Consider the following 8,403-nt stretch of genomic DNA (forward strand, 5'->3'; position numbering starts at 1 on the left):
GTTAACATTGCGCGCTGTCAGGCATCCCGCACAAGGTGGCAGATAAAGTCTTCCAAGCCCATGCCGTGGCGGCGAAATTCGCTGTTGTGTCAGTCTCTTTTGCTGGAGATGCCACGTGAGAGAAGGTAATTCTCAGTAATTGGGTATCATCTACAACTTTTGCCACCTCACTTTCCAGATCATCTATCCATACGATGAACAACACAGATTCCAGTACAGATTCTTGGGGGACCCTGCTATTTACCTCCCCTCATTGTGAAAACAGACTTTTTATTCCTACACGTTGCCACCTGTCATTTACCCGGTTACCATCCATGAGGGGACCTTCCCTCTTGTCCCATGACAGCTTTGGCGAGGGGCCTTGTCAAAGGCTTTCTCAAAATTCAAGTTCACTATATCTGTTGGATGCCCCTTGTTTACATGCTTGTCGATCCCCTTAAGGAATTCCAGTAGATTGGTGGGGTGTGATTTCCCTTTATAAAAAAAAACCAAAAAACCCTGTTGACTCTTCCTCGACAAAGCCAGTCCATCTGTGTCTGATAATTCTGTTCTTGGCTATAGTTTTAATGAATTTGCCCAGTACCGAAGTTAACCCTACTGGCTTTAATTACCAGGATTGCCTCTGGAGCCCTTGAAAAAAGTTGGCATCACATTAGTTGTTATTCTGCCATCTGGTGCAGAAGCTTATTTAAAGGAGAGGTTACATACCCCAGATGAGACAAGGCAGGTGAGGTAATATCTTTTACTTCTGTTGTTGATAGACAAGCTTTTGAGCTACACAGAGCTTTTCCTCATGGGAAAGAGGAGACATTTGTTATTGGGCAGATACTCTGATTGGGGTTACTGATTTCTAGTTTTGGTCTGAGATCTTCATGGAGGTTTCATCACATGACAATCTTTAACTCCTGCAGGCTGCAGGACTTTCCCGGAAGACTGGAAATCCCATCTACCCAAGTTTCCGTATCTGAATAATTTTGCCCACCTATGTTCTCCCGTTGTTTTAAATCCATGAGGAGATGGTCTCCGTCTCCTGTTCCTTCTTCCAGTCAAATGCAGTAGGGAGCACTTTTGCTTTCGATGTGATCCGGGTCTGCCCCCTAATGGTAAAACCAAAAAAGTTAGTGAGAAATCCTAACTTGGTTCAGAGCAGTGGTTCTCAACTCGATTCAGTCCACGGACCCTCAGGCCAATCAAAAAATTTTCGTGGACCACTTCCTTTTGGAGACATGATTAACAAAGCAATCGCTCAGCATGACGGCGGCAGCTACACTGACGCTCAGATGGAAGTTACTGGCAACACGACGCGGTTGCGTCCTGGATGACGTGTCGCGTGCTTGTGAACACGGCGTAAAACAGCCTAACGGCGGCACCTGCTCAGGCCGTGTGACTTCGGACAATGTTCCTGTGGACCATTGAAAAAGTCACCATGGACCACCAGTTGAGAACCACTGGTTCAGGGGATACAATAGATCGGGGGTTTCAAACTTTTTTTTTTTCTCAAGACCCAGTTGAAGAAAATTGTTGCTGCCCACAATAGAACATCATTTGACTGGAGTGTGGGCTCCGGGGCGGGGCTGAGAGTGAGAGCTTTGGGGTCTTGAAGAGGGCTCCATCTTGGGGGAGTGTCAGGACTGGGGCAGGAGGGGGTTACCTTAAGCGGGGGGGGGGGGGGGGGTTAAGGCAGCTTCTTGCCTCTCCTGGCACCGCAGACCATGCTGCCCCCAGAAGCAGCCAGCAGCAGGTTCCCAGCCAATGGGAGTGCGGAGCTAGTGCCCAGGGCAGGGGCAGTACACGGAGCCCTATGCGCTCCACCGAATCCCTCCCCACCTAGGAGCCACGCCTGCTTCTGGCCACTTCTGGGGCACAGCGCAGTCTGCGGTGCCAGGACAGGTAGGGAGCTGCCTTCGCGCCCCCCCACTGGTCACCTGATCCCCCTGCAGCTATAAGACCCAGCACCCGACATTCCCCCATGCAACCCGTGGTTTGAAAACCCCTGCAACAGAGCACCACTTATGAAATGTGACCCTCCACTATCCAACTGAAAATTCATGTTTAAAAATAGCTTCCCTCTTGCCAGAGTGTGCAATGCTAGTCCATCATGAATTACTTTTCAGAATCATGGCACATGAGTGACCTTGGAAGACCAGAGGAGAAAGGGTCTTGCCCTGACCTGCCATCATTAGGCGCATACTCGGAAAATAATGACAATTGAAAGATCATCAATAACCTTTGCTCCAGCCAGCTGTGAAGAGTGCAGATCAAGAAATCTCTTTGGGATCCAGGCCCTACAGCACAGATGTATCTGGAAGCAGCCAGAGCAGCAAAATCCATTTGACTCACTGTTTTGGGCACAGAAAGCAGAAGATAGATCTAGAGTGCTCTCTAGTGTCAATTCACTTTGGGTACGTCTACACTGCGGTGCTATTTTGGGATACTTCTGGTATCCCGAAATAGCTATGACGTGACTTGACAGTGCACCGGACGTGCCATTCCGCTGTCCCTGTAAACCTTGTTCCACGAGGATTAAGGGACATTTTGGAATAGCGTTTTATTTCAAAATTTGGCACTGTATAGAAATAAGCTATTTCCTAATACACTCAAAATAAGCTATGCAATTTGCGTAGCTCAGATTCCGTAGCTTATTTTGAGCTAAGGGTGCAGTGATCTAACCAGGTATAAGGATCGCAGACCCTTTGTGATCTAACCAGGCATGTAGGAGTCATATGACTCTGACTTCCTAAGAAGGCATAAAGTTTTAATGAATATGGGTCTAGAATAAACTTAGTCTACTCAAGCACAGAGTTCTGGATGTTCCAACATCTAAAGCCAACACCACTGCACTGCTGAGGCACCAATGCTTTTAGGGTAGCTGGACCACTTAAAACTTTATTCTTTCAAGAAAGTTTAGTATGGAGCCATAAAGTTCTCTGGGCTGAAATTTTCCAATAGAAATTGCAGGTTGTTGGTGTTTTGATCCAGAACAGGCAGGCGGGCAGCGTACAAATCTCAGGCTAGGTCTACACTACTAAGTTTTTGCACAAAACAACTGTTTGTGCAAAAACTCGCAGAGCGTCCACACCTCAAGTGCGTTTTTACGCAAGTTAAACGAAAGAACAGAGGGGGTTTTCTGGTGTAGGTATTCGTCCTCCTATAACTCCTCTTTGCGCAAGAGTTCTTGCATGAAAAGGTGTGTGTGGATGGAGAACGGGGGTTTTGTGCAAAAAGAGGCAATCAAAAAAAGCACAGGTGCCTTGGTGGCCATTCTGTAAATAGCAATCAGAGTTTCCTTTCGAGAGAGTGTCTATGCAGTCTGGATGCTCTCTTGTGCAGAAGCGTATCGCCTTTTCGATGTGCTTTACAGTGTGGACGCACTCTTGTTCAAGAAGTTTTTGTGGAAGATCTCTTCTGCAAAAAGCTTCTTGTGCAAGAAGCCTGTAACGTAGACATAGCCTCAGAGTGAATTTAGCGGCAAGCAGAAAGAGAAACAATAACAACACTGCTTCAGTCTTTGCTACCCATTCCCAGGTGTCCTCAGAGTCCAATGATTGTGTGAGATGTTAAAAAAAATTGTAAAGCAAGATATCGTGTTACACCACTTGTTCCTCCTTGTTCTTTCACTGTAAGTTATTTCCCATAGTGGAAGGATCATCTACCAATCAATAGAAAGAGCCATTGGTTTTATCTAGGATTAAAGAAAATTAAATTTATAACTGTAAAACCACATTCTAATTGCAATACAATCCTGAAGGGTGGTTTAGGTTCTCTTATCTTGTGTATCATTAATAAACAACTGAATTCTGCCCTAGCATGTCTTATTCTTACACTAAAGAGTCTGGGTAATCATGGATCTGGACAGCAGTGAGTCTGGAGTTGAGACATGTTCCAGCAGTTTTTGTCTCCATTCCTTGCTGCTCAACCCCTCACCCTTGTACTCATTCTGTGAATGGAGAATGACCCCTGGCTTCCACGGGAGAAGTTGAAGAGCACTGCAGGACAACACCTGAGGTGAGCCGGCGTTTTCTTCAGGAGGTAGCCCTTATGCAAGGGGAAATGATGTTCTAAATACCAGCAGGCAGACTGCAAAGCAAACAACTCCAGCGACAATATCTCCTGCTCTCACTGCTGGGGCTATCTCCAAAACCATTGCTGAGAGCCATGTGCCTTCAGGGCATTGAGAGAACAACACACCCTGCGTTCAGGTGCATTTTACTGTCTGCTTTTCTTTCTCTGCTGCCACTTTCTTCCTGGCTCAGTTGGTTCCCTCCTTTCTTCTCTCCCTTTTCCTTTTTTCACCTGTTTCAATGCCAGGTCACCGATCCTCTCTGGTGTTTCACCAACTGCCTAGTAATCCCCTGTTCCCTGATTGTCACAACCACACAGAACTTCTTGATTCCTGTCCCCTTCATGGACTGAAGAGACACCTTCACCCCAGTGCTCCCGCGCACTGTGCAAGGGAGTGGATAAAAATCTCTCTCCGGTGCCCTTAAAAATCATCACTGCCTACTAACCCATATGCAGGGCTGGATTACCCAATAGGCAGACTAAGCACGTACTTAGGGCACCAGCAAAGCAGGGGCACACAAAAAAAAGAGAGATTTTACGGTATAGTATTATTTTTATTTTGAATTACATTTTGCGGGGGGGGGGGGGGACACCATACTCTTTTCAGTACTTAGGGCCTCTAAAGGTCTTAATCGGGCCCGGTCCATATGCATGTCCTCTCTCTGTACTCCCAACTGCCACGGAATCTTCTGGTGCCAACATTTCCCTCTCTTCACGGGCTAACGAGACAGCCACGCCTCCTGGCCACGAATATATCGCAGTGCCACTACAGACAGTCACATCTGCTCTTCTCATGCAGCGGCAACTGGCTTTTGGTATCACTTGAGTGAAGGGAGGATTGGTATGTGGGTGTTTATTTTGTTGCCAACCAACTGACAATGTTAGACTTGGGGGACAGGCTGTCCTTTGCCTAGTGGAGGCATGGGGGAAGGATACTGGTAGGAGTTTGCCCTAGAATTGGCAGGCAGAGTAGACCTGTCAGGACTTGGAGTGGGGATGGCCTGCCCTAAACAGTTGGAAGAAGGGCAAATATGGCCTAGTTAAAAGGAGCTGGCAGTATCTGGATGGGGTTTTGCAGGGGGAAAGTGAAAGCCAGAACCTTTGCCCATGGATTGTGTGTTTTGTAGGGGGAAGTGTCTCAGAACTGGTCAGGGGATTTGCCCCAGTTTGGTGTGGGGATGATGAATGAAAGTGGGTTTGCCCTTGGATGTTTGAAGTGGGAACGACAGGATGTGTTTATGGCATGGGTAGGGGGGAGCTTTTTTGGGCGAGGTGGTTCTGGGATTGTCAGGATTTTGGTGGGAAGTTGTCCGCTGACTGCAGGGGAAATCAGATGTTGGAAGAGGGTACATTGGCAGGATTTGTGGGGACAGGAGTGGGAATTGACCTCTGTTGTCTGGGAGGGGAGGTGTCAAGATTTGGGATTTGGCCCTGGACTGCTGGGAAAGGGAGGCGTCAGCATTTGGGGGTTGTTGGCAAGCAGTTCTTATAATTTGAGTGGGGTCTAGTCCCTGGATTCTCAGGGAGGCTCAGGATTTGAGTGTAGGTGTTGCCCCTGGATTGGGGGGGGGGGGAGGTGAGTGAGCGAGAGAGAGAGGATTTGAGGTAGGGTTTGCCAGATTTGTTAGGTTTCGGGGTGACTGCACGGATAGGTTACCTAGGATTGTTGGGGAGGGAGAATCCAAAATTTGGGGAGTAGGGTGGTGCTGACATGGGTTTGGGTATGAAGTTACCTCAGATTATTGGAGGAAAGGGTCAGGGTTGGGGGGCTACCCTGATATATATGTGTGTGTGTGTGTGATGTTTGGGGGGTCAAAATGGATTATGGGCAAGGAGGCCTTGCTTGTGGGAGTCCTATATATATGTAAAATTTGAGTGGAAGGGGTTGCCCTGGATTATTAGAGAGAGGGTCCTGATTTGGGGGGGGGCTGCCCAGATGTGGGTTATAGGGTATGAGATTACCCCTGGATTAGTGGAAGGGGTTCAGGAACTGGGAGGTTGCTCAGATGTGTTGGGGTTTAGGTGTGAGGTTACCCCCAGATTATTGGAGGGGTGGGTTATAATTTGGGAGGTGCCCAGATGTGTGGGGGTTTAGGTGTGAGGTTACCCCCAGATTACTGAAGGGGGGTTATAATTTGGGGGGTGCCCAGATGTGTGGGGGTTTAGGTGTGAGGTTACCCTCAGATTACTGGAGGGGGGTTATGATTTGGGGGGTGCCCAGATGTGTGGGGGTTTAGGTGTGAGGTTACCCCCAGATTACTGGAGGGGTGGGTTATGATTTGGGGGTGCCCAGATGTGTGGGGGTTTAGAGGTGAAGCTACCCCCAGATTACTGGAGGGGGTTATGATGTGGGGGTGCCCAGAGGGGTGGGGGTTTAGGTGTGAGGTTACCCCCAGATTACTGGAGGGGGGTTATGATTTGGGGGGTGCCCAGATGTGTGGGGGTTTAGGTGTGAGGTTACCCCCAGATTACTGGAGGGGTGGGTTATGATTTGGGGGTGCCCAGATGTGTGGGGGTTTAGAGGTGAAGCTACCCCCAGATTACTGGAGGGGGTTATGATATGGGGGTGCCCAGAGGGGTGGGGGCTTAGGTGTGAGGTTACCCCCAGATTACTGGAGGGGGGTTATGATTTGGGGGGTGCCCAGATGTGTGGGGGTTTAGGTGTGAGGTTACCCCCAGATTACTGGAGGGGTGGGTTATGATTTGGGGGTGCCCAGATGTGTGGGGGTTTAGAGGTGAAGTTACCCCCAGATTATTGGAGGGGGTTATGATGTGGGGGTGCCCAGAGGGGTGGGGGTTTAGGTGTGCTACCCCCAGATTACTGGAGGGGGTTATGATGTGGGGGTGCCCAGAGGGGTGGGGGTTTAGGTGTGCTACCCCCAGATTACTGGAGGGGGTTATGATGTGGGGGTGCCCAGAGGGGTGGGGGTTTAGGTGTGTTACCCCCAGATTACTGAAGGGGGGTTATGATTTTGGAGGTGCCCAGATGTATGGGGGTTTAGGTGTGCTACCCCCAGATTACTGGAGGGGGTTATGATGTGGGGGTGCCCAGAGGGGTGGGGGTTTAGGTGTGCTACCCCCAGATTACTGGAGGGGGGTTATGATGTGGGGGTGCCCAGAGGGGTGGGGGTTTAGGTGTGTTACCCCCAGATTACTGAAGGGGGGTTATGATTTTGGAGGTGCCCAGATGTATGGGGGTTTAGGTGTGCTACCCCCAGATTACTGGAGGGGGGTTATGATGTGGGGGTGCCCAGAGGGGTGGGGGTTTAGGTGTGTTACCCCCAGATTACTGGAGGGGGGTTATGATGTGGGGGTGCCCAGAGGGGTGGGGGTTTAGGTGTGTTACCCCCAGATTACTGGAGGGGGTTATGATGTGGGGGTGCCCAGAGGGGTGGGGGTTTAGGTGTGTTACCCCCAGATTACTGGAGGGGGGTTATGATGTGGGGGTGCCCAGAGGGGTGGGGGTTTAGGTGTGAGGTTACCCCCAGATTACTGGAGGGGGTTATGATGTGGGGGTGCCCAGAGGGGTGGGGGTTTAGGTGTGAGGTTACCCCCAGATTACTGGAGGGGGTTATGATGTGGGGGTGCCCAGAGGGGTGGGGGTTTAGGTGTGAGGTTACCCCCAGATTACTGGAGGGGGGTTATGATGTGGGGGTGCCCAGAGGGGTGGGGGTTTAGGTGTGTTACCCCCAGATTACTGGAGGGGGGTTATGATGTGGGGGTGCCCAGAGGGGTGGGGGTTTAGGGGTGAAGCTACCCCCAGATTACTGGAGGGGGGTTATGATGTGGGGGGTGCCCAGAGGGGTGGGGGTTTAGGTGTGTTACCCCCAGATTACTGGAGGGGGTTATGATGTGGGGGTGCCCAGAGGGGTGGGGGTTTAGGTGTGTTACCCCCAGATTACTGGAGGGGGGTTATGATGTGGGGGTGCCCAGAGGGGTGGGGGTTTAGGTGTGTTACCCCCAGATTACTGGAGGGGGTTATGATGTGGGGGTGCCCAGAGGGGTGGGGGTTTAGGTGTGTTACCCCCAGATTACTGGAGGGGGTTATGATGTGGGGGTGCCCAGAGGGGTGGGGGTTTAGGTGTGTTACCCCCAGATTACTGGAGGGGGGTTATGATGTGGGGGTGCCCAGAGGGGTGGGGGTTTAGGAGTGTTACCCCCAGATTACTGGAGGGGGTTATGATGTGGGGGTGCCCAGAGGGGTGGGGGTTTAGGTGTGTTACCCCCAGATTACTGGAGGGGGGTTATGATGTGGGGGTGCCCAGAGGGGTGGGGGTTTAGGTGTGTTACCCCCAGATTACTGGAGGGGGGTTATGATGTGGGGGTGCCCAGAGGGGTGGG

This window comes from Pelodiscus sinensis, chromosome 25, assembly GCF_049634645.1.
Source record: "Pelodiscus sinensis isolate JC-2024 chromosome 25, ASM4963464v1, whole genome shotgun sequence".
NCBI classification, from domain to species: Eukaryota; Metazoa; Chordata; order Testudines; family Trionychidae; genus Pelodiscus; species Pelodiscus sinensis.